The sequence below is a fragment of the Sesamum indicum genome, linkage group LG9 (assembly GCF_026168435.1).
Source record: "Sesamum indicum cultivar Baizhima isolate 11 linkage group LG9, ASM2616843v1, whole genome shotgun sequence".
NCBI classification, from domain to species: domain Eukaryota; kingdom Viridiplantae; phylum Streptophyta; class Magnoliopsida; order Lamiales; family Pedaliaceae; genus Sesamum; species Sesamum indicum.
In genome coordinates, this window is record NC_142665.1 from 10881474 (window position 1) to 10908527 (window position 27054).

General features: G+C 37.0%; 1 long non-coding RNA gene across 1 annotated transcript; it reads right to left on the reverse strand.

Moving 5' to 3' along the window:
- Positions 1 to 2919: 2919 nt before the first annotated feature.
- LOC148786896 (uncharacterized) lies at positions 2920 to 4641 on the reverse strand. Its single transcript, XR_016067537.1, has 3 exons — positions 4580 to 4641; positions 4001 to 4067; positions 2920 to 3196 (listed from the first exon to the last, which is right to left on the reverse strand). It is a non-coding gene; the product is annotated as an uncharacterized LOC148786896 (long non-coding RNA).
- Positions 4642 to 27054: the final 22413 nt, after the last annotated feature.

The following is a 27054-nucleotide window of genomic DNA, read 5'->3' on the forward strand; positions in this document are numbered from 1 at the left end:
GGTCAGTCGAGTCCTCGACCGGGTACTCGGCCAGTAGATCCGCTATAGCTTGCCCTTTCTTCTCTTTTCGTCAAGTAGCTAGACTGAAAATTAACTTTGGTCCATGGTCATGGCTTACGAGAGAATAGGGCAGTTTCGAATGCCGACTGGAAAACTGGAAACTAAAATTCCCTAAAGCCCATGTTGTCATTCTGCCTAGAACACACTCGGATCACAATCCGATTCTCATTGACTCTCCTGATTACTTTTCTAATTTTCGTCAGAATATACCCTTTCGCTATGTCGATTCAAAGGATTAATATGCCCCCTCGACTTTTTTATGCTTATATTGGTATTGGAAGTGGTTTACGTGTGAGCGACCTATCTTTGCCCCTAAAAAAGTGGTCGAGATCCAGGCGGGGAAGGATCTTCTAATAGAACATAGACTTCTTCCCTTGCTTTTATTTTCATAAAGACAGAAAGCTTTTAGCACCGTTACTGGCTTTGTTGATTGGAAAAGTTCATAGCTCCATTTAATAGAGGTTAACCTGGTTCTATATTTTTGTGTTCTAAATTGAATCTAGTTCAATATAGAACAAAAAAGGAGAACATTTTGGAGAGAAAAGAGAGCAAATTTTCGTGGCTTAGGTTGTTAGTTGTACATGATATGTGTGTAATTTTGTATATTACATACAATTGAATTCAAAATTTCATAACTACCAAATTTGCCTCAAAGGCAACCTATACATAGACATGCATATAACCTTCAACCATGATGAAGTAATCACTCCATTATCTTCATCATGGTGATGTGTTTCAACTCCTTCTTAACTTGCTCTAACCTCCCCCAAATGGGCTTGGACTTCAAGTATAGACCGGGCTTGATTTAATCAAATTAAATTAAGCCCAACCAAAATCCATTGGACAATAATTCATTCAATTATTTTAGCCTAACTAAGTCCAAAGATTCATTTAATCTCAAATTAAATAAATCTATTCTCAAACTCTAATTAATTGATCCAATCAATTAATTAAGCCAAACCAAATAAATTAATCAAATTAATTTAAAAGTATTAGGTCCAAAATTAATTAATCAAATAAATTAATTCTTGAACCATCCATCATTAAATAAATTGATCCAAATCATTTATATATTCTTCATGAATTACTTTAATGCTATTAAATTAATTCGTTTCTTATTGAATTAATTCCACAGTAATTTGTGTGTGACTCTTTAGGTTCACCCTCAACTAGACTTGGGCATTGTGTCAAACACAAATAATTAATTAAATCTAATTTAATTAATTATTTTCAATTAACTATTAATTGAAAACTTCCATCACCATGGGTGGCCATGTAGCAATGATCCATGGCACTAGAGACGTGGTGAATATTGGCGTGAACATTTAGGCTCCCGAGTTCCATACAGGTACGATCCTTCCGTCGACCATCTCCCGGCCTTAGTCTATGGCATGGAATTGGGCGTCGGCTTCCATCCTGAACTAGACAACTATGCTAAGTACTTGACATGCGTTTTCTCTATTGATCGACAAAGAAAACCATTTCCTATTCGACCAATCGCTATGGCCATAGACATAGAGAGTTTAAACCATCTTAGAGCGCATAGAAGATACATTCCTCATATACTGATAGGGGATAGATTCAATATGGAAATCCACCATCCTCAATACAGATCCAACTACACTAAAAAAGGCTTATAATAACCATATCGAAGACACAATCATCTCTTGCCAGATCCAAGATATAGCCATCATATGCATGTGACTAGCATGATTCCTCAAGTCCAAGGACTAATCCTATAATATCGGAGTCGGGAATTCAAGTTTAACCGACCAAGCCTCCAAGGCTACGATTCTCGTAAGTCATTTCAATCAGTTAACAACCTTGTAAACTAATCCACTAAAATTGCATAGACATCCCATGTCTATTTCCGATGAAACACGGCACTCATCCAATGAATTCAATACATAGTGCAAGTCTCTATAGGACTCTCGATGCCCAGTCTCAAGGTTTTCGACTTGGAACGTTTCAGACCAACCCTCAGAAGTTGGTTTCATAGCTACCATCCAATCCGCAGCCCAACTACATGTGTTATTCAATTGGTCCGTGGGCATTTTTTATGACGTTAAAATCCCGTTCAACATAAATAGTAAGCACAATAAGCACATGGTGCCACTGATAAATGCTTACTACATTCATCAAGATAATATCACATTCATAGAGATTGCTAAATGATTCCCAAAACCACCAATCCAATTGGCTTTCTGGTCACCATCCCACTTGACCTAAAGCTAATTGTCTATAACCCTCAGACCTATCTGAGTGAGCAATCTGCAATACCTGCTCGGTCTCACGGGTCTACCATATTTTCTACTAAAATGGCACGGTCCAACCGCTCGTCACCTCTTCTACCATCATTCTAAACTGATGGTGGCGCCTAAAAATATTCCTTGGATCTTTGATGAGATCTCGGCCCTTTTGCTTGTGCTATTGCCTGGTTGTTATTCTCCAGGTAACTAATGGCTTGGCCACGCTAGGCTTCACATTCAACCATTGGATGTGGATTTTCATCCAAAACACTTCCTGAGCAACTTTTAAAATCACTATACATTTGACTTCCATGGTAAAAACCATTGTGACATCCCGCTTGAAACCATACCAAGCCACTACATCACCATTAAGTCTGAAAGTTCATTCAAACTGAGACTAGTCACCGTTCACATATAACTGGAAGCTAGTATCGCCATAGCCTTTCAGAATCAACTCTCCATTGATTTGCATCAAGAACAATTCATTAATCCTTATTCAGGTACTAAAGAGTAACCTTGACTGCTATGCAGTGCCTTCTCGATACTGTAGCACCCCTTTTGCTACAAGTGCTATACCTACCCTAAACGTCATAATTATTGTAATCCCTGTGTTTATATATATAAATGCACATAATAATTTAATCCATATGTATACATAACCCCAACGTCATAATAGGTATTATCAACCCACAACATTATATATATACATATCACACACCACAAGGTGATTCGTCACAAGTAATCCGTACGCTTATATTCTCTCTGTACAAACAAAATGTGGTTTGTACTCTAACTGACAAAGAGGAGAAAACTGCACACTGGCCCGACCTGTCTGAGTATAGCGCATGGACCTATTCTTCAACAGTCAAACACCTCAAAGTCTATTCCTGAAAGAAAATGTCAGCAGGGGAATGAGCCTGCCACTCAGTAAGTAAATAACCAGCCCTATCTATATATGCATATCAAACACAGCCCAAACAAGAGGAACATGCAGCACGCATGGAATACAGTCAATTTAACTCCAACATAATCAGCTTTATTACACCACATGACTATCTCATAACAAGACAATCAATCAAACTCTATTTTTTCTAGTTTGCTTACCAGAAGATGATATTGTGTTTTTTCCGCCAACTCAATCTCACAGTTATATAAATTTAAGTGAACCCCCTTGACAGCCGGCTCATCCATCTCATTTCGCACATAGCATTTTCTTTTCGCACATAGCTATTTCATTTCGCACATAGCTCTTTCTTTTCGCACATAGCACTTTCATATCGCCTTATAGGCTTTTCAACACATCAAGGGGTATTCACACCACAATTATATTCAATTTCTACCACTCCCTCATTTTTACATATCACCGTTCTTGTAAGCAACTAGTAACGTAAAACCATATATCAATACATTTTCATTTTCAGACACTCACAACACATCAAATAACAAACATAATATTTCAACGTACTTAGTCATTCTACGTACACATTATCGTCAATCAAGTTACATCAAACAACAAACATAATATCTCAACGTATTTCCTTATTCTACGTACACAATACCATCAATCAAATCAAATCATCCATCACTCATATACTTTCAGATAAATCCATGTCAACATGAACCACAAATTCAGATAACAGTAAAATCACAATTAAAGATACATATATAGATAATACTAATTATTTACTTACCTCGACCTTACAATGTTTCTTTCTACTCAATCGCTAATTGTCAGTCCTTTCACTTCACCCCCGTATCCTATAATGAGTTATACCATATACAATTAATATATCAAGAATATCGTAATTTCTTTTAAATATAATACTAAATCTTATTCGTACGATTTTCAATAATTCTTTAATATTCCATTTCTATCGAAATACAAATCTTCATTTTTCCTCTTTATTAACATACCATTTATTAAATATAATTCTCGGAATATTTCTATGAATTTTCTATCAATTTCTCGCTATTATACACTTTAATTGAACAATAATACATATAATTACGTATTTGGTTAACAATTCCGATGGAATTATATAAATTGGCTATAGCAACATTCAAATCTAATAAATTTAATAATCTAATTAACCAATGATATCATTTTTATATCCAATTTGATATTTAATTCGACACTATTTTAAATAGCCAAACTCGTAAAATATTCCGATTAAATGATACATCCCTCAATATAAACAACATTTAATAAATAGACTAATTAAATAATATAATTATATTAATTAATAAAAATTAAAATTACATTTTCGTACCCGATTTCTCTCTTCCATTTTCGGCCGAAAAATTGCAATTTCCACTATTACTTGTATTGTGTGTGTGTGTGTGTAATGTGTATGTGTGTATGGACAAAATAAGAGAGATCAGAGTGAGGCGGTGGTGGGATGGCCCACCTCCCACTCTCAATCCTCTCTCTCTCTTCATATATATATATATATATATATATATTTATTTATTAGTATATATATAAATATTATTTACATATGTGTAATATTAGTATTATTATTACTTTTATTTAATTAGACTTTTCTCAAAATACCCATTACGTCCCTCCTAAATTTTCTTAATTAATAGAAATTGCCCCAAAATATTATAACGAACTCCAATTTAATCTGCTCAAGTTTTATCATATTCCAATTATGGAACATAATTTATTTACTAATTAACTAAATTTCATAAAAATTCATCAATTAATCCCCCAATTATATATTATAATTTTTGGAGCGTGACAGATACACTTTTGATATGCACTGTTATGCTCAAAGAATACATGAGATTCTGCCTAGTGTATCGGACCACATATTCATGTTGTCAACGGCAAAAGACATAGGGGATGTCGAACATCTTTCTAAGCTCCTCATCAGTCTTTGAAGACTGAGTCTTGGATGGCTTAACCCTATGATAACGAAAGAAATCCAATTCCTTCATGGAGAATTGCATGAATAATATTTGTGTTTCAGTGTCTCCCATTGCATGAATAATATTTGTGTTTCAGTGTCTCCCAAAATCTTCATATTATTCGAACTGAGTAAGACGTTCACACCTAAAACACTAGGAACACAACTAAGCTCCCACTGACCTTCCAACTCATTCTTGACCTCAGTCATACCCTGTATGACCTTGTTTAAATGAATATTCCAGATACAAGAAGTTTCAAACCCAGTTAGTACTCCATGTCGAATCTCATGGCTCCAAGCCATTCATCCAACTAGATGTCTGACATCGCTTCTCCTCAATGACTTTGGATCACAATCCAATTGATTGGTCAGACTCAGAAACCTGTACCTATTAGGTAACAAAGGTGTATTAGTCATCCCTCAGGAGGCTGGAACGTAATAAGTTAGTGGAGGAATTCGATTACAAATTATGTTTGCTACATTTGACTGAAGTGTCTCTCCGCTTGATTCCTCAAGGAGCTACTCTCACCTCGGTTATCCAATGAAATTCAATTTCTCTTAGGATAACAAATAAACCTTTACATACCTAGTTTGCCTCCCATTAGTCTCTTAATGTATGCAGGACCATCCCATATACTAAAGTACATTGTGGAAACAGGTTTGCCATGCCACATGGGCCAAGGTAGTTCAGTGAAAGAACAATAGAACCAAGTCCAACAAGGTTTGATCTCTCCCTTATCAGAGACATCGTTCAACTATGGCACTCTAAGGAATTACTCCACTGAGTTAGAGTTCCATTCTCATCAAATATTTCAAGAATTGCCAATAAATACACACTGCCTCGATCCAATCGACAAATTTAATTTTACAACCAGTTTGGTTCTCCACTTCAAGTCTAATTCTTTGAATCTTCCAAAGGGTCTTAGACTTGTTAACCCTCTTTTAGCTCTGTGTATTCAATGACTCATAGATGTCTAATTGGATCCAATCCAATAGACCATTTGCAAGCACACTTTGTCCTACAAAGTATGCCTCGGTCCTCATCTTGCTCAAGAAGGACTTGCAAGCTTGTAAACTCAACTTGCCTATTTCTAGACTCGTTGAATTCATCAACTTTCTCATCCTAACGAGAGAAATATGACCTACCTTCTTATGCCAAATCTATGATTTGTCTTGACTATCCATTTTACCAGTTGTTTGATCATTCATAATCCAATTATGAGATAGTGTTGAAATAATTACGTAAACAACCTGGCAGACAAGAATAACCATTCTTTGTTGAAAAGAAATAACCATCATTGATAAAATCATGTAATCCAAATTGTCCAACAATGGAAAAACATTATTTGATCATGCTAGGTCACATAATTATATCCTATCAACTTTAGTCTAACATGACTACTAACAGCTAATACTATCTAGTCCTTTAACCACATAGCAACAGCCTTGCCACTGCGTCCGGACTATTTGTCTCAGCCTTCTACTCATTTTCACCACCTGCAAACCATTTACAGATTTAAGCACTACAACTGGTATCCAATACCTAAGAAGTGTAGTAGTAGTCATGTTAAGACTCAATAATAAATTATACCTTGATTATAGAGGATGAACACTCTCTCTTCTATTTCCTCTTTTCATGGCAATTAATGCAAACATCTTTTTTGGAATCCATAACTGCTGAACCGCCTTCCGCTTCCCTTTCCCCATGCCAAGCTGGGCAATAGGAGCGCTGTGAGCGCTTGCAATAGCTGATTCTGTCTTTTCCTTCTTCCTCCTCCAATGTCCGGACCCTTTGCCTTTCGCTTCTGAGGTCTAAGCCTCCCCTACCAATACAGATGGTGCAGGCTTTTCATTCATTGCCTCGTACTGGACCAACATGTTTATCAACTCATGAAGGTCTTTGTCAAGCCCATTCATGTTACACTTCACCATAAACGTGTCAAAGGAGGGAGGAAGAGACTGAAGGATCACGTCAATGTACGTCACTTTTTCAAGATCAACCTTGAGGTCCTTGAGTTTCTCCATAAGGGATAGCATCTTAACCTCATGCTCCGAACAGAAGGCCCTTCAATCATCTTTGCAACGAAAAATGCATTTACCACAGTATATCCAATATGCCAGTCTGATAACCGCATAAACCTAGCTTATGCGGAGCATTATTGATTGGACATCATCATGCCTATCATACTATTTCTGGATTTCATTGGTTATTGACACCAGTATGATACTGCGAACCTTTCAATTGTCCTCATGCCACTTCTCGAGAACGTCAAACGTTTTTCGCATGAGGACTCTTTCAGCAAGGCCTGAGGAAGAGACCTATCCAGATAATAGGTTTGGTTCTCAAAATCTAGGACAACCCTAGGATTTTGTTGCCAATCATTTTACTTTGTTCCGTTAAATTTATTAGTCTCAAGAATTGCAGTGAGTGGATTCTTAGATATTTACATCAAATGTAAACAGTAATTAAGTAGATTATTGTAATATTATATTTCAAGTTTAAGACTTGGTCTTTAGTTATTAACCAATCCCACCATTTCTTCAAAAAGCCCACCACTCTCAAGTGAGGTTTTCAGGAAATCATTCCCTATTTGTCTTAGAGTCCACAAACGCAATTCTCCATACCCCGCTTTTACGATTCACAAGAAAAAAAGCTTTATGGGAATCTAATTCAATATAGAACAAAAAGAAGAACATTTTGGAGAAAAAAGAGAGCAAATTTTAGTGGTTTAGGTTGTTAGTTATACATGATATGTGTGTAGTAATGTATATAACATACAATTGAATTCAAAATTCAGTAACTACCAGTTTGCTTCCAAAGCAACCTATATGCACACATGCATATAACCTTCAACCATTATGAAATAACCACTCCATTATCTTCATCATGGTGAGGAGTTTCAACTCTTTCTTGACTTGCTCCAACCTCCCTCAAATGGGCTTGGACTTCAAGCATGGACCGGGCTTGATTTAATCATATTAAATTAAGTCCAACCAAGTCCATTGGATAATAATTAATTAAATTATTTTTAGTCCAACTAAGTCCAAAGATTAATTTAATCCAATTAAATAAATCTATTCTCAAACTCTAATTATTGATCCAATCAATTAATTAAGCAATACCAAATAAATTAATCCAATTAATATAAAGGTATTAGGCCCGAAATTAATTAATCCAATTAATTAATTCTTGAGCCATCCATCAAATGGATTATTAAATAAATGATCCAATCATTTATAAATTCTACTTGAATTAATTTAATCTAATTAAACTAATTCATTTCTTTTTGAATTAATTTCAAATTAATTCCACCAATTCCACAGTGATTCGTGTGTGACTTTAGATTCACCCTCAACTAGACTTGGGCATTGTGTCCAACACAAATAATTAATTAAATGTAAATTAATTATTTTCAATTAACCATTAATCGGAAATGCCTGTCACCATGGGTGACCGTCTAGCAACGGTCCATGGCTCTAGAGACTAGGTGAATGTTGGCGTGAACATTTAGGCTCTCGAGTTCCATATAGGTATGGTCGTTTTGTCGACCATATCTAGGTCATAGTCAAGGGCATGGAATTGGGCGTCGGTACCCATCCTGGACCAGACAACTATGCTAAGTACTTGAGATGCGTTTACTCTATTGATCGACATAGGAAACCATTTTCTATTCGACCATGGCCATAGACTTAGAGAGTCTAAACCATCTTAGAGCACATAGGAGATATATCCATCATATACTAATAGGGGATGGATTCTATCTTGAAATCCACCGTCCTCAATACATATCCAACTAAACTGAAAAAGGCTTATAATGACCACATAAAAGACACAGCCGTCTCTCCCTATATCTAAGATATAGCCATCATATGCATGCAATTCTCATGAGTCCTTAAGTCCAAGGACTAACCCTATACTATCAGAGTCAGGAATTCAAGTCATACCGACCAAGCCTACAAGGCTTGCATATGACGATTCCCGCGAGTCAGTTCAATTCGTTAACAACCTTGTCAACTAATCCACTAAAATTGCATAGACATCCCATGTCTATCGCCGATGAAACACAGCACTCATTCAATGAATGAAATACTTGGTGCAAGTCTCTATAGGACTCTCAATGCTCAGTCTCAAGGTCCTCGACTTGGAACATTTCAGACCAACCCTCAAAAGTTTTTTTCATAGCTGTCATTCAATGTGCAGCCCAACTACATGGACTATTCAATTGGTCTATGGGCATTTATTGTGACTTTAAAATCCCGTTCAACGTAAATAGTAAGCACAACAAACAGATGGTGCCACAGAGGAATTATTACTACATATATCAAGATAATATCACATTCATAAAGATTGCTAAATGGTTCCCAAAACCACCTATCTAATTGGCTTTTTGGTCACCATTTCTAACAATTCCTATCCCACCAGGCCAGAGAGTTTTGACTAAAGTTCCTCTGGATAAGTCTTTTGATGTTTTGAAGAGAAAGCTTGCTTCCTCGCTAATTTCTAGTGATTTTATTTCCGCAGTGCTTCTTTAAGGTTTTTAATTTCATCCTCTGATTCCTTATTCTACATTTTTGGATAAATTAATCTGGCATCAAAATCACCACATTTGTTGCGAAAATTTATAAGCACTATCCTATTAAATGCCTTTTTCTCTTTGTTAAACCTGTATTTCACTACCAAAGTTAGTACTAAAGATTAACAGATTCCTTGATTATCTTGCATATATTTTACAAATGCTTCAATGAAATTATTACCAAGCAAGATATCGGCACTTGTATCATGAAAGTAAATAGCAGGTTTTTTTACCCTAAATCAAGGTGATCCAAATGCTCTTCTGATCATGATCTTGGCTTCTCGTATTCCCTTATTGAATATTAGAATTTTCTATGAAAAATCCCATCTTACAATAACGCGTGAAGTTTTCCTTGCTTCTTTAGGAAAAACTCCAGGTTTTGCTGTGCAAATCTCTAATCCTGAATTAATATAAGCTGCAAAATACTCTGTTTTATACTGATCATACAACATACCAACGAATATTTATATGGTAAAGGGATTTGTCATTCAATCCTTATGGTAACACCATCAGGACTGAATTCCATACCATTACCTTTTAATCCCCATGGTTTATGATTTTCGAGAAAACTTAACCCCAAAGTTATACTCCCATTTTCTCGTCCTACAATACTTGCAACTAGAATTTCATGGCCTGCTATTTCTAACATACTTTCATATCTACCAATAACAGTTTGCTGCAAATTATATAAGTCATCACAAGGGAAAAAATTTCTTTCTTATTGATGTCAAATATAACTTGAATTTCTTTTCATCCTCCAAGGCATCTAAGTTTTACATTATCTACCCTAATCTCTTGAGGAGTTAAAGCTTTTAATAACTATTTCTCCTTTCCTTTATAGCGTGTAATCCTATCTTGCGAAAAGGACGTCCTGCTACTAAATTCAGTTCTAGAGCTAAATGTACTATCTAAAATTGGGTGATCTTTTATGATGATACGGACAACCACCTATTCTAGGTATCCTTATTGGATTGGTGTCATTACCTTAGTATATTCCTTAAAAGTTTTAGGAATCTCAATACTCTTTCTTAAGAAATAAATCTAAATCATGCGTATTGGAATAGGCATATGCAATTCTATAAGTTATAGAATATGGTCTACATTAGATCTTTCCTTTTAAAATTTTGATAAAGGGTTAAGACACTATTGAAATCTTGGTTTGCTAGGTTGTATGCGATTTTGGGATAAATGTCAAACATCAATTTTCTGCATACAGATTACCTATCATTGTTCCAAGATAGTCATCTCTTAGGTTATTGATTCTTCTATCCATAATAGATAAATGTATTTCTGAGTCAATTCCTTCCTTAAAAGTTGCTTTTATTACTACTTCAATAATTCTTATGTGGATCCATTTTATAGTAACAGCTATTTCTTCTCTAAGTTTACTTCTTCAAGAATTTAGGAATCAGTTGCATTTTCAATGACATTACCAGCAAGTTCCATAGGTATAGCAAATTCACTTGAACTTACTTTGTAGATTATATGATGCTTCCTTTGGTTCAGTCCTATCTGGTTTAGGACTTTTTCAATTCCTCCAATCCTAAATTCATGGTATGGGCTGAGGTGGAATCTTGTCTCATGATTCTATCCATAGTTTTGTTTGACACTATCATCCTTGAAAAGAATCCTGATAGGCTTTCAGAGGTTTGAACCCTATCTCTCTTATTGTAATTACTCTGACTCAATTAAAGATCCATCCAAATCCATCTTAACTTCTTCTCATATACACTTTCGTCTGACAAAAGGTCTTCGAATTGGTAAATAGATACCAAATTGCCATAGTAGACTACATCTAAGATGTCATCTATGGCTTCAATTTTTTGTACTTCACCATGTTTTTGCTGGCAGTCGGGAGAGATATGTCCTCTTGCTCCTTAAGTCCAGCAATTGCAGTCTTTGAAACTTTCATTGGCTCGAGTATGGGCCCATCTGAAAGTTCTTCATGTAGGGATTCTTCTGATGGATCTTGCAATTGTTCATCTAGATCCTTGGATGAATCCCTAGTTGGTCCTATTTTCTGTCCAGATTTGTAAGTTCTGGCTTTTAACTTGGACCACCATGATATTTGTCGGGAAAAGGTTCTTCTGGAACTTCTAGGTTAGGAGTCACTATTTTTCTTCCTCCTTTTCCCTGGCTCTCTTGATTCTCTTATAATAGTTGAAAAATCGTTGTTATCACAACAGAGAGGAGTTCGCTTTAATTTTACCTTTCAGTGTTTTCATATTCTTCTAGATAGATGCTTGATAACACCAATCCTTCAGTTTGTCATTAAGGAAAGACATTCTTTGTGCAACTGAATCTAATTGTCCTTCAGGTGTTTTGTATGACTGGATCAACATTTTCCTGCATATCTTTACGAGGAACATTGGAGTTGCTACTACATTCTGGAAGAAATACTTGTAAAACTAATAGATATATTCATCTACTGCACAAATACTTCTTAGTTCAAGGCTAAAGAGAGGTTGTGTATATTCTTTAACCTTTTCTGCTCTACTTCCTTTGAAGTAACCATCTTCAATTAAGTGTATCTTGATAAGCCTTCCTAATCGGTCTGCTATAGTGCCTTATGAATCTCCGAAAAGGATACTACCTTTGGTATCTTTTGGGGTATTATCCCATCCGGTCTTCATAGAACCCTCCTAGCTTAACTCCACCAGTTTTATGAAGATTTTTTTGTCGAGTTCTAAGATAGTTGTTGCTATCTTGATGGCTACAACCCATTCATCTATCAAATTCTTGGTATTTTGGAAATAGATAAAATCCAGGTTAAGCATGGCGCCATGATGTAAGGGCTAGAGCATCATCCTCGCCCAAGGTGTGTTTTCAGGCACTCTTATTGAATTTTGACTAAATCCACAATACCAAGTTGGGAAAAGGATTCCACCAATTTTTGTAAATCTGATAGATCTGCTCTAATTACCTCCATTATTTTATGGATATAATGGATGTTATGATTAGGTCTTCTCTGGTCTTCGGCTTTGGAATCTCCTTGGTCTTCCCCTTCTGATGTAGAAGAGGTACTATTCCAAGGGCGTCCCTGATTCGCTTTTGTCTAGAATTAGATGTCTCAGGGTTCTCCCTTGATCTCTCTTCAGATCTGCAATTTATGCCTTCATATTTGCAATGTCCTTGTGTAGATTGGGAGGGATCTTAAGGATTTCATCTATCTTTTGGCTTAAAGTTTCTATTTTCATAGGTATATGAATTAACATATGTCCATAGTCTTCAACTGTCTTTTGTAGATCCCTCAGATCTTGGGAGATCTTTGATGTATCCGGCTCGAGTTCTTTCCAATCAATTCTTTTATATCATAATTTTTGAACTGTAATTATGCAAGAATTTACCCGTTCTAACTTTCGTTCAGTTCTATTTCTCTCAAAGAGTCTCCTCCATTAGTGAATAAATAATATCTAAATGTAATATAAATAAATATTTTTTCAATGAACTTAGGCTTGATACCATTTTTTGCGAGGAGGGTATTAGCATGCAATTAGAGATGAATCAGGACTAAATGTGTCAATTTTATAAAACCTGTGGGGCTAAAACTGTTGGCCCCAAAAGTAAGGGACCAAAAGTGAGAACTACCCCAATCCTACAGGACCAAAACTGTCATTTCCCCTAGTTTGATCTGGCCAAGGTTTTCAGCCACAATAATGTGGTGAGGAAGTTGCAACTACCCAAGTGTGGTCTCACAAGTCATAGCACACATACAGTAGAGGAAAACTGCACCATTATTGTGAACAAAGGAACACACTCACTGTTTTTCTATCTTCCGAGTCGGGGGGGCCGACAGTTGAGGTGAGATTTGGTTGATAGGTTGAGCACAACACTAATTAAGTATTAAGCCCATAATTATCTTGGATCGAAATGGCATTTCGGTCTGTCCAGGCCTTTCATCTATAATAATATCATGAGAAAGCTACCGCTATCCAAATATAACTCAAATCTGGCACATTTAGAATAGAAACCAAGATGTATTATTGTTATGAACAAAAGAACATGCTTGCTGTTTTTCGGTCTCACGAGTCATGGGGGGCAACAATTGAGGTGGTTGTTGGGTTGGGCTTAACATCGAATAGCATGATTCACTTACAGTCCTCAGGATCATGCGAAGAGGTTTGAAAAATTATTCTGGATATCTCATCGAATGAGGATGGCATCGATCGCCTCCCACAAGGCTTTTTCCATGTGAATCGTAAAAGTGGGGCATGGTAAATTATTCTCGTAGATCCCAAGCCCACTAGGAAAGAATTTTTCCGAAACCCCACTTGAGAGTGGTGGGAGTTTGTAGAAATAGTGGGAGGGGTTAATGACTAAAAGACTAAGTCTTAACTCAAAACAATATTGCAATAATCTACTTATTCTTTCTGCAACGCTTTGAGTGCTCCTCTTGCCTTAATGGGAGAGGGTAAAATGAAAAATAGAATAATGGTTGGACAATCAAAATTTACATATGATGTTTGCATAAAATTGCCAAAGGGCATTAGAAGAGGGAGTATCGTGAATACTCATTCAATGAAATTCCTCCAAAAAAAATGATATTGAACTGCCTCTGGTGAGAAAGAAATCGAACCTTAATTGGACGTGATTCAATTGGTGTTTCACAAAATTAGTTGGCCCATTTGGATGTGGACATTTGAAAGTCGTCAAGTTGAAAAATATGGTGTTTTCTTAAAGTCATAATCCAGACACCATATTTGATATGGATTGGCAAACATGTGTCCATAAAAGTCTTGAGTATGAGCAATGGTCCTACATACGTCAAACAACTAGCGAAAGGAAAATTAGACTATATATCTGATTTATACAAGTTCGTTATGGAATAATGCACACATCATTTGTAATCAAAACTTCACTGATCATGTCTAAGTTCTGTAAAGGATAATTAGAAAACTCCAGTTACCTGAAAGGTATGAGTTTCTGAAATTGAACAAGGAGATGTAAGCCATCGATCCGAATTAATGGCTTAGAGCCATAAAATCTGCTATGGAGTTAAAACTAGGTTTGAATGTCCTTCATACTTATTTTGACAAGTTCATAAGGCACATGACTTGGTCAAGAACAAGATGGAAGGTCAGTGGGAGTTCAATTATATTCCTAGTGTTATAGATGGTTAAAAACATCTTTGTTCGGAGCACATGACCATGTCTGGAATGTTGTTCGGCGCACTGAGCCCGATATTGCTTATGCTTTTTAAGCATAACAATGGATATCGAGTGTGCTCCACCGAGGCAACAAACAGCTGTTGAAGGGCTACCTTTAATACCTGAATAAGGATTAAAGAAGAGCTCTTGACGCACATTAATGGAGAGTTGATTTTGGAAGGCTATAACGATAATAACTTCCAGCATCATATGAATAATATTTAATCTCAAAACAAGAGTACATTCAAGCTTTTATGATGATATGGTAATATTGAAAAGGTTCTAAGTGGAGTACCACAAGGAACTTCATCATGAAAACTTCAATGTGTGGCAACTTTAGAAGTTATATTGGAAAACGGTTAGGATTGAAAAAAGAACACCCGATTGTTGGGTGTGCTACTTAGCATAGCCAGTAATCACCTTGGAGGGTGACAATTAGGTTATGGCACAAGGTAAAAGAAAAAATTATAGACACCATCATCTGCTTGGAGCAATGATAGGAAAATGTAACATGTAGTTGGACAGCAGGACTCAGAAACTACAGTAGACCCATAAGACCTAGCCGGTACTTCAGATTGCTCATAATCAAATTATCTGAAAATATGAGTAATTGGCTTTAAGGTCAAGTGGGAGATTATTGGAATAGATGACCAAAAGCCAATTAAATTGGAGGTTTTGAGAACCATTCAAGCAATCTTTATTTAAATAATATTATCCTAAAAATATGGTAAGTATTCATCTTCAGCGCATGTGTCTATCGTGCTTACCAAATTATATTAAGCGCTGCTTTGACATCACAACGGATATCCATAGACCACTTAACAACCTATGTACTTGGGCTATGCATTAGATGGCGGCTATAAAACCAGCTTTCGAAGATGGTCTGAAATGTTCCAAGTCGAGGACCTTGAGACTAGGCATCGAAAGTCCTACTGAAACTTGCACTGAGTATTGCATTCATTGGATGAGAGTCGCGCTTCATGGGCGGCAGACGTTGGATGTCTATGCAATTTCAGTGGGTTAGTTGACAAGGTGGTCAACTAACTGAACTGACTCACAGGAATCCTCATATGGAAACCTTGGAGGCTTGATCGATATGATTAAGTCCCCAGCTCCAATAGCACGGGAGTAGTCCTCAAAATTGAGGAATCACAGCAATCACGTGCATACGATAACTATATCTTGGATCTGTGCGAGAGGTAATTATGTCAAAGACATAATGATCATAAGCCTTGTCCACTGCAATCGAAGTATGTAGCGAGGATAGTGAGTCCTAAGAAGAGGATCCGCCCCCTGTCAATATGCGACAAGGTATCTCCTACACACTTGGAATTGCGTTCACGCTTTATGAATCTATGGCCACACTCGTTGATCGAATAGGAAAAGGAGGTTCCTATGTGGAGAAACTTGGCGTGACACGATATCAAGTATTAAGCATAGATACTTAGTCCAGGATGGGAACCACACCTAATTCCATGCCCTAGACTAAGGCCGGCAGACAGTAGATAGAAGGATCCTACATGTATGGACTCGAAAGCCTAAATGTTAACACGGTAATTCACCTAATCTTTAGTTCCATGGATCGTTGCTAGATGGCCACCCATGATGACGGGCTTTCTTGATTAAGGTTAATCAAGAATTATTAATTTAATTTAATTTAATTCATAATATTGTTAGACACTAGCCCAAGTTTAGCTGAAAGGTGAACCTAAAGAGTCACACACAAATCACCCGAAAGGAACAAGGAATTAGTTTGGATTAATTTTACAAGTAATTAGATTACTAAAAAAGAGAGATCCATTTGATGGAAAAAGGTCCAGGAATAAACTAATGGTATTAATTTATGTTGGGCTTGTCCTTATAATTTCATAAGTTGGATCTTATTACATAATGAGGATAATTTGGGTTTATATATTTAATCAGATTAAATATAAGATTGGGCTCAAATAAATGGATTTTTATTAAATTAGATTTAAATAAAAATTCATTAGGCTCGTATTTCTAAGGGTAAAAATCGACCAAGCCCATTATTTTGGACCCATAAAAAATTCCTCCGAAGGAAATAAATGGCTAGCAAATTGTATTTTGGGAAAGTGCAGTCCTAGCCATTTTGGGATCTCTTTACTTAGAATGAAAAGAACTATGCCTTGTAGATAATAGAATGTATATAGAAATATTTTAATTATCAAACAAGGTATATATATATATGAAGTATAATATTTGAAAAATAATTATAATCATTATTACACAAAAAATAAAACCCCCCTCTTCCGAGGGAACTCTCAGCCGCCCCTCTCTCTCTAGCACTTGGTGCATTTCTTTTTTCTTGTTTTGTCTTCTAACAAAGAGGACGTAAAAATTCCGACCTTGGTGTGGTGTGGACGAATTAGAAGGCTGTTGCGTTGGAGCCTCAGGTGAAAAATATTTCAAGTGATCGTGAAAAACGAAGGTATCATTTTTTAGTCCTTTTAATTTCGATTTTATTGTTTTTACGTCAACCCAATGTTAGTTTTTATTTTAGTACATCGAACTTCCAAAAACTTTGAGGGTACACCCCTTGGATTGGTTTAATTTCTGCGTTTAATTTTTGCTATTACGCATTTTATTTTATAGCTTCCGCATTCTCGATTGTACCACGCGATCCCTTCTAATACTAACGAATTAATATCTTCCTCTACTTGGGTTTACCAGCAAATGTGGAAAAAACTTAATTCTCGCAAAGGAGTGTATCCAAGCAAGACCATAATCGAAATATCAAGAAAATATAATAGAGTCTGGAAGTTAGAGGGTCTAACCAAAAGATGCTCAAGAGTGGTAAGATTTTGGAGCTTTGAGTTTAGTTCATACTAGGTCACCAAGTTTTTCGGAAATTTCAAAGCTTTCGGAGTGGATTAGTGGGGCGGTGTACGACTCATGGAAAAACAATCCCTATTTAATACGAGGCGATATTCAGGAGTTAAAAATCATATTAGCAACTCTAGAAACTATTGGGAAAGGATCTCATCCAACATTCTATTTTATCTAGCTACAGAGTCCAGACATGGTAGCTTTCAACAAAATTAAAGCTGCCTCAGAAGAAGCTCCATTGGTATCAGCCACAAGTGATTATGATATATCTACCAAGAGAGCTTGGGGACTATGTGTCTGTCTCACTGAGATGGACAAAGTGAATTATCCATATAAAATCTTCTCAAATAAATTAAATAGATCATTCCTATTAAACTCCATGATAAGGAAAAGAACCAAGTTTGTAGAGAGCCTATTCGAGAAAAAGGGCATGCTTATATGGGGAACAAGAACCTTGCAACTGAGGCTACGAGGATTTTGAAATGAGGAAGTAAAACCCTTAGAATGTAAAAATTTAAAATTTAGACTATCAGCAAAAGTAAACAATGGCCAACAGTCAGAAAGAAAGAAAACCCAATTACAAATTACATAGCCGACAAGCTATCATGACCAACAGCTTGAAAGGACAGGAAGATGACAAACGCAATGATGTCATTCGAAAAAGATAAAGAGATGTTGAATGCAGTGATATTATAAAAAAAAACAAGTTTGAATTCCGTGTTTGAAGTCCACAGACGGCTATACTTAAAGAGGCAATGAAGCAGATGGGGATCATCGAAAATTTTTAACCAACTTTTCAAACATAATATTTGAGTTTTCAAATCTTTTTAGTTTTAAATTTTTAGTTTTATGGGGGTTTTCCCAGCAAGTATAGTCCTCTATATGAGAGACCAAACAGTTGTCTCCTCCTATAGAGGAAGAAATATCTATGTAATATTTCAAACTTTTCTTTAATAAAAAAAGGCTTCTGTTCAATTTGTTTTCACAAAATTTTATTAATTCTCCATTTTGAAGTATCTTTTATGCCCTAAGGTAGGAGACGAAATAGGGCTGTCTTGTTTTGCTGCTGAAGGAGCCAAGCGCCTATGAACCATCAGCTGCGGTTGTGTGGTTGGAGGAAGTCTGTAAAATCGAGAACTTGGAATACTCTGGAGCAAGGCCCTCAAAACAAAGTATGAAGTTATGGAGACTTAGTTTTGTTTCGGAAGCATGTCGGGCCTTTTAAGAGCTTTATCATTGGAAGGCAAAGAGTTATAAATTAGGCTGAAGCACTGAATCTACACAGAACTGATAGATTAAGGACTAAATTTAATATTGTTAGAATTAGAGGACCAAAAGAAATTCTGGTCAAAGTTATAAGATGCAAAATTTTATGTAGTTTTTGTTTTGATCTAATGTATTACCATAGTATTCCTATTACATCACGTACTTTTGGATCGAGTTTCATATTTTTCTGAATTAATCTGAAACTTAGCTTGTATTAGGGCTTGTTGGCCTCGATTAGACTATTTTGTTTTTAAATACCTGCAAACTCTATTGTGTAAATTCATTCAAAAAAAATAGAGTACGCTTTTGTCTTTTTTCCAATATTAAAGTTTTCAAGAATTGGAGATGAGTTCGTCAAATATCTCCAAATTACCTCGTTGAAAATCTTTTAGATTTTCTTGGATACATCTAATGTAAATGATTTAAATACTTCAGGTAACTACAAGAAATATAACATTTAACTATTGCTAGTTGATATGGTTAAAAATTAGTAGTTGTAGTAAAAAATTATTGACTAGGGCTACACAACAGTTCTTGCTCATGGATTTTGTGAGTATGGTTAATATATTTGTCATAGTTAAAACAAATAGCAAAAATAGTTTTCAAAATAAATAAGCTAAATTTTTATATCAATTTTGGTTTAATCACAATTAATAACAGCTATTTACCACAACTTAAATAAAGTTATATAATAATATTTTTTTCCTAATGTACTTGATATATAAATCACTTTATTACGAAGTTATTTGAAATTATTTTTTAAATTTTCGATCAAATTCAAATCCAACAACTCAAATGTACCCTCAATTTTCATGATTTCCAATCCATCACTCGAAGCAAGAAAATTTGCATCTTATTACCAGTTATAATTCTGTCGATTTCATACTTATATATATTACAAAAAATTTGAATATAATCCAACTGGTACTAGGACTGATTTACGTATACCAACAATAGTGGTATAAAAAAGTTCAAAAAAAATATGCAACGCTTTAATTGGGATGGACTCTCCTAACTCTCTCTGTTATCTTTCACACAGTCCTACACCTCACAATTAACACACATAACAAGGTTTTCTTCAAAATGAAGCCGCAGCCGCCGACGATGACGATGCTCTGGTTCCTATCGATGTTGATAGAGACTTGGTGGACTTTGAGGATGATGAAGATGACTTAGGCACTGACGATGATGATGCAGCGAACGGGAGAGAATATGCGATGGCAAGGGATCATGCTCGTATTGAGTTCCGATTTGCAGATTTTCTTTTATTGGCCAACCGAGTGATCGATAATTGTAATGAAGACTCAATCTGTGCTCTCCATGACTTACATAGACGATGGGTTGCGAAATATGGAGATGTTGATGTGAATCCGATCTCAGCAGTGTTGTCGCGCCCTCTCCGATCAATTCCACCAGTAAACCGTCTTCCTCGTTGAATTCCTCACCTCCCGACTACTGAACAGGTGGCTGAGTTCCTCAACAATATGACATCCTCGTCTCTTCACCAAGATCCGAGGGTTTTAGTGCTGCCTTCGCCTAGGGTTTCTATTGCTTCAATAGCGGCGCCTATGATTTCTTGTGATATTGCGCCACTCAATGATCAGCTACAGATTCATGGAGAACCTGGTTGATGTGAGATTATGTGCATGTGAATGCAATATATCCATTAGAATCGAAGAAATTGGTTTCTTCATCACTGCCGAATTTGTCAAAACTGCTGTAGATTCTGATTTGGGAGCAAGTTTGTAGCCTGCGGACGTTCGGAGAAGTGCTGAGATCTCGTCTTTGTCTGCGCCGCTGCTGATTCCGAGTGCACCATCCTTGCCACCTGGTGCAGTGGCTTTAACAGACTTCTCCGCCGCTATTACAGTTGTTGCCATATTTTCGACTGCGTCGCCACTAAACTCGCTTGTTCTGCCTGTTGCTTTCGCTACTGCTGCTGTGCCCGTGGCTGCTGCTGCTACTGTTCTTGTCTGTCCACCGTTGCCCATCGGAATCTTTGTGGGTAATGTACCTCTACAACCATGCTCCAACATTGTGAATTCTGTTGATAAAATTGTCGATGCATTTCATAATTCAACACGTAAATATTATGATATGTGCCTCCAATGATGCAAAATGGAGAAATAATCATTCGATCGACATTAGAGATTATTAGAAATGGTTCACATCGATGGAATGCGATGGCAGTCGGTTACTTCTTGGTTAAATGCCCATATTTTCATCACGTGAAAGAGTATGTTAAATCCTTATGGTCGTGGTTGAGTGAAGTCATGGCCACGTCGAATGGGTTTTTCTTTTTCCACTTCAAAGCGATAGTGGCTATGGAAGAGGTTATTGAGGGAGGACCATGGTTGTATCAAGGACAACAAATTGTGCTACAAAAATGGGAACCGAGTATGGAACTCCGAAAATTGAAACACACACAAGTCCTAGTATGGGTTAAATTTCGACATCTGCCAGTGGAACTATGGACAAATGATGGTTTGAGTACAGTGGCGAGTGCAATTGGAAATCGCTATACCCAGATGCGATCACTCGAGCATGCATGAGACTGGACTTCGCTCGCATGTGTCATGCTTGACATTAATTCCAAGCTCCCAAAACACTCGATAATTATGACGCCGATGGAGGAAGGTGGGGAAGTTGCATGCAAAGTTGATGTAGAATACGAGTGGTTGCTTCCTAAGTGCACCACTTGCATGAGTTTGGAACATGTGATGAAAAACTGCCTAACTATGAAGCCACCTAAACCGCCAGTTAATGTCTATGTACAGCGTGTACGGCCTTTAGTCGTTCCTACAACTCCAGCGCGCTGCGCCAGCCTCGGTGGTTGAACCGCTCGCCAGGGAGGTAGAGCCTGTGGCTTCACCTTCATAGGGGACTAGAGGTAAAGAAATTACTGTGCACAATGCTTTTTATGTACTAACGCTCCTTGATGCTGATGCAGAGGATACATCCTGGGTCCTAACAAATGCAACCCCTCAGCTAGTAATCTATGTTGAATGCAGCTATTTGGAATGTTTGAGGCCTGAACAAGAGAGCCCACTGACTAGCCTCCAGCAATCTAGTTGAGGAGTTCAGGTTGCAGTTTATTGGTCTCTTGGAAATATAGGTGCAAACACAAAATGCGGTACGTATCCATCTTGCTACCTTACCTCGATGGAAATGGTTTATGGATCCTGTGGGTGCTGGCAATAGAATTTGGATTACGTGGGATGATGAAATCATTGATGTAACTGTTTTGGACATTAGTGCTCAATTTATTCATTGTCATGTCCATGTTTGACAAATCCATGATACATATGCTATTACTGTTGCTTATGGTGCCAATGAGGTGGGTGCTCGGCGAGATCTATGGCAGGCATTCAGTTTGGCAGGTCAATGTTCTGAGGAGATGTGGATCGTGGGTGGAGATTTTAATGTTGTTCGTGACTCTAGTGAAGTATGTGGCAACTCGGGAGATAATTGTCTAGTGATGAGTTTAATGCTTGCATGATAGACACTAGATTACTCCCAATGCCAATACAAAGAGAGTGGTACACTTGGCACAATTGTAGTATGGATTCACATAGCTTATGGAAGTGGCTAGATCGAATGCTGGTCAATTACTAATGGCTGACGCGGTGGCCGAACTCCTCCTATATGTACCTTCCTCCCCGTACATCTGATCACTCTCCTCTCGTGCTTAAGGGGGACACACAACATAACTTTGGAGGTATGTTCTACTTTGACAAATATCTTACTCTCTTACCTTAGTTTCGTACTACTGTGCAGATTGTTTGGCAACATAACTTTGTTGGTATCCCAATGTATTCCATTACTTACATGCTTAAAGCGTTGAAACCAGTGTTTCAACAGCAGCGGAGAAATAAGGCTGATCTATCGCAGAATGTCCATAGTGCCAAGGAATTTCTTGAAGTGGCATAACGGCTATTAAGCCTTGACCGGCACAACGCCTTCTACAAATTGAGCATTGTCGTAGGCTGATCTATGCGAAGCAATGAATCTTGAGCAAGAGGCCAATATGCAATAGAGGAAAGGGGATGACCAGTACGCTAGGGTATTCTTTCGAAAAATAGCACAGCAATGCACAAAAAGGCAGATTTTTCAGATTGATGATGAACAAGGCAACACCCACACGGACCCTCAAGAAGTGATCCAAGAGTTCGTTGCCTTCTACAGTAATTTATTAGGAGGTGAGAGGAGTAGGCGGTTCCTTGATCTTTGGTATTTACGCCCCTGAGCTCGTCATATTATCACTGATGAGGAGGCTTAGGAGATGGTACGTCCTGTTACGGCACTTGAGGTAAAACTGACTCTATTTGATATTGCTGAGAATAAAGTCCCTGGTCCTGATGGCTACACCTCAGCTTTCTATAAAGCAGCATGGCCTATTGTGGGCGTTGAAGTCACGCAGGCTATGATTGACTTCTTCACTATTGGGCGGCTATTGAAGTAGGTGAATGCTACATACTTGGTACTTATACCTAAAGTCCATAACCCTACTCATGTGGCTGATTTCTGTCCTATTGCATGCTGCAGTATTCTTTACAAAGCTATTACTAAGATCATACTGTAGCGTATGAGTTCGATGTTGGATAAAATTATTAGCCCATCCTAGATGGCGTTTGTCCCAATTCGTTCTATCAGCCACAATATTCTTCTAACTCAAGACTTATTTACAAGATATAACCAGCAGCGGCTCCCACCTCGTTGTGTACTAAAGGTAGATAATCGTGAAGCTTATGATACAGTTGATTGGGATTTCCTTCTAGATGTGCTCCAATTATTTAGTCTTCCAGATAAATTCATCTGTTGGATTCAAGAATGTGTTACAACACCGTCTTCCTCCATTAGGATTAACGGAACACCTCATAGGTTCTTTGTGGGTGCCAGGGGTCTTCGGCAAGGTGATCCAATGTCACCATATCTATTTGTCCTAATTATGAAGATTCTGAACCTTATATTGCAGCAACTGATAGAGCAGAATATGAATTTTGCATTTCTTTGGAAATGTGAACCTCTTCGCCAAGTTCAGCTTGGATTTGTCGATGACTTGCTATTGTTCGCTCGGGCTGAGGTAGAATCGGTTCAATTACTCAAATGGGGACTTGATTATTTAGAGACATGTTTGGGCTTTGGGTCAGCCCGCTAAAGAGTCATCTGATACTCTCGCGTGCGGGCCAAGGATTTAGGGAACAACTGTTAGAGATACTTCACTTTTTCGAGGGACTTTTACCGCTAAAATACTTGGGATTACATCTTATATCTTCTCGACTGACTATTGCTGATTGTAAACCACTACTTACCAAGTTGGATCAACGTATAAAGGTTTGGGAGAGCATCTCCTTGTCCTATGCTTGGCGTCCGCAGATCAATAAATCTGTACACACAACATTCAGTGTATATTGGGCTCTGCCTTTATTTTACCCAAAGGTGTCATTAGAGAGGTCGAGAAGAGGCTACAGGCATTTCTATGGCAGGGTACCTCTGTCTTTGGATATGCTAAGATAGTTTGGGAGCATGTTTGTCGACCTATTGATGAAGGTGGACAAGGCCTTCGGGACATACTTGCACCTAACCGTGCACTCATGAGCCTCAAACTTTGGAAAGTCATTAGTGGCAATCGGTCCTCTATTTGGGTGGACTAGATATATCATGTGCGTTTGTGAGGTATGACTGTGTGGACGGTACCCGAACTAGAAGGCTCGTGGGGATGGCAAAAATACTCCGCCTACGATCCTTACTTCGACCTTTTATGGATTACAGTATTTGGGATGAAACTACCTTCTTATTATGGCATGACTCCTGGCATGCATTGGGATCACTTATACAGCAAGTTCCATATGGCCCTAGCCTCATAGGTAGTCAATTGACGGATACAGTTGCTACTGTAATTGAGGACGGACATTGGCACTGGCCCCATATTATGGATATTCGCTATTTGCAGATCCTACATACTCTCCCACAAATTCATGATGGTTCTGACCGTATCTTTTGGCGATCACAGAGTGGACCACTGACATCGACTTTGCTGCTTCAGGCATTTAGAAATGAGGGAACCATGGTAGGCTGGTCTTCACTACTATTGGGCTCCTGCAAAATTCCCCGCCATGCATTTATTTTGTGGCTAGCCATCATTGAAAAACTTTGTACTGTTGCAGAGCCTTGGCTTTCTCATCTGGGTACTATTTGTGTCTTGTATAATGATGGGGCTGCTGAATTTCACAATCACCTCTTCTTTCAGTGCCTCTACTCAAAGACATAGTTTGAGGGTGATTCGGCACACCCTACGATTTGATTAGCCCCACCGTAACTAGAATATTGTTGTTCTGTGGGCGGCAAAACGATGGCGAGGAAAGCATTGCATCTCGGCTTCCTATCCTGCGTTATTGGGCTCACTTGTCTACCATATCTAGCGCAAGCAGAATCTCTGACGAGTTGATGAAGGGGCTCGTGATGCACCTTCCTTAGAAAAGTTGGTTATTGAATATGTGCGACAATGGATACTTAGTGCAGACATACCTTCTTCAATTAGTACTTGTGCATTTTATTGTTTATGGAGGATCACTTAGCCTGTCGTGGTGACCGCTTAGGCATTTTATGTTGTAGTGTACTGATATACTACTATTTACTTAATAAAATTTATATTTATCGGGGAAAAAAAAAAACAATAGTGGTATACTTTTATTAAATCTTAATTGCCGAAATAGTTAAAAATGGCAGGTAAGAATTTGGAGTTCTCTGTAAATAATTTACAATTATGATCCAAACAAATGATATGTGGAGTGTGCATTGTGATCTCCAATTCCAAAATATTTTAGTCCAAAGTCAAATTTTATTAAATTAAATGATTATATATTTTGGCTCCAAATGAATATACATTTCATTTCTAATTTACAATAAAACTGATGAAGCGTGATCGATGCCTCAACGTGCAATGTATTATTTATTTTAGTCACAGCTTCACAAATTTAATCTCTAAAAATGGTTTCGTTATGGAGATGGTGTTTTAAAATTTATACTTTACGACTTATAAGACGCATAAATTCTTTATTTGCAATCAATGTGAAACGTTTGTAAGTATTACCAACCCCCTAAACAAAGGATTAGGGACAAGCACGTGATCTTGTTCCCACATGCGACGCCACATGATGCAACTGCAATGCAATTAATTCCCAATCGTACGAGATATTGCCCACTTTGACCGGAGCCTCAAGAGTATGTTCTTGAAAAAATGCTTCACTGGGAGAAAAGAAATTGAAATTTATATACCACTCAAATTTTCAATTTACAATCAATATGAGATATGTGCCAAGATCAAAATATTATATTTTAAATCGAGAGACAAATTTATATTTACATATGAATGCACATATATGAGTGTGTACATATTATAATCTACGTTATTATAAGGTATAATTATCCCTCTTGATCTATAATCTATTTATACAAACCACCCTTATCTTGTATGTAATTACAGAAATCATTACTGACAGTCAAAAAATAGGGGTAGTTTTATGTAGTTACACGCAAGATGAGGGTGAAAGAGGTGTAGTTTCATGTTGACGTTTTCTGGTTTGTTTAATTTTTCCACAAAACAAAGGTGATTTTTATAAATGATGTTAATGAATTTTTATGAATGTATGTATAATTTTTCAAAAAATAGAAATAATTTATATAAATAAGTTATAAGAGGATGTAAATATTGTTATCCCTTATTATAATTAATCATTAATTATGGTAATAGGTGGAGGTACGTCCACAATTTAAGTTGCATGGAAATTACAACAACCATGAAAAGGAGCTGGTAGAAACCCATCACAGCAAGCTAACCAGTTGTTTAGCTGACACTAAAATAATTCATTATTAATTAATATAAAAATATTAAGTAAAGAACCGCTGATGTCACCTTCCCTTTAATTTAAAACTAATTAAAAAATCCTCTTCGTATTATATATAATAATTAATGTTGGGGGTCCATCCGACAAGGAAC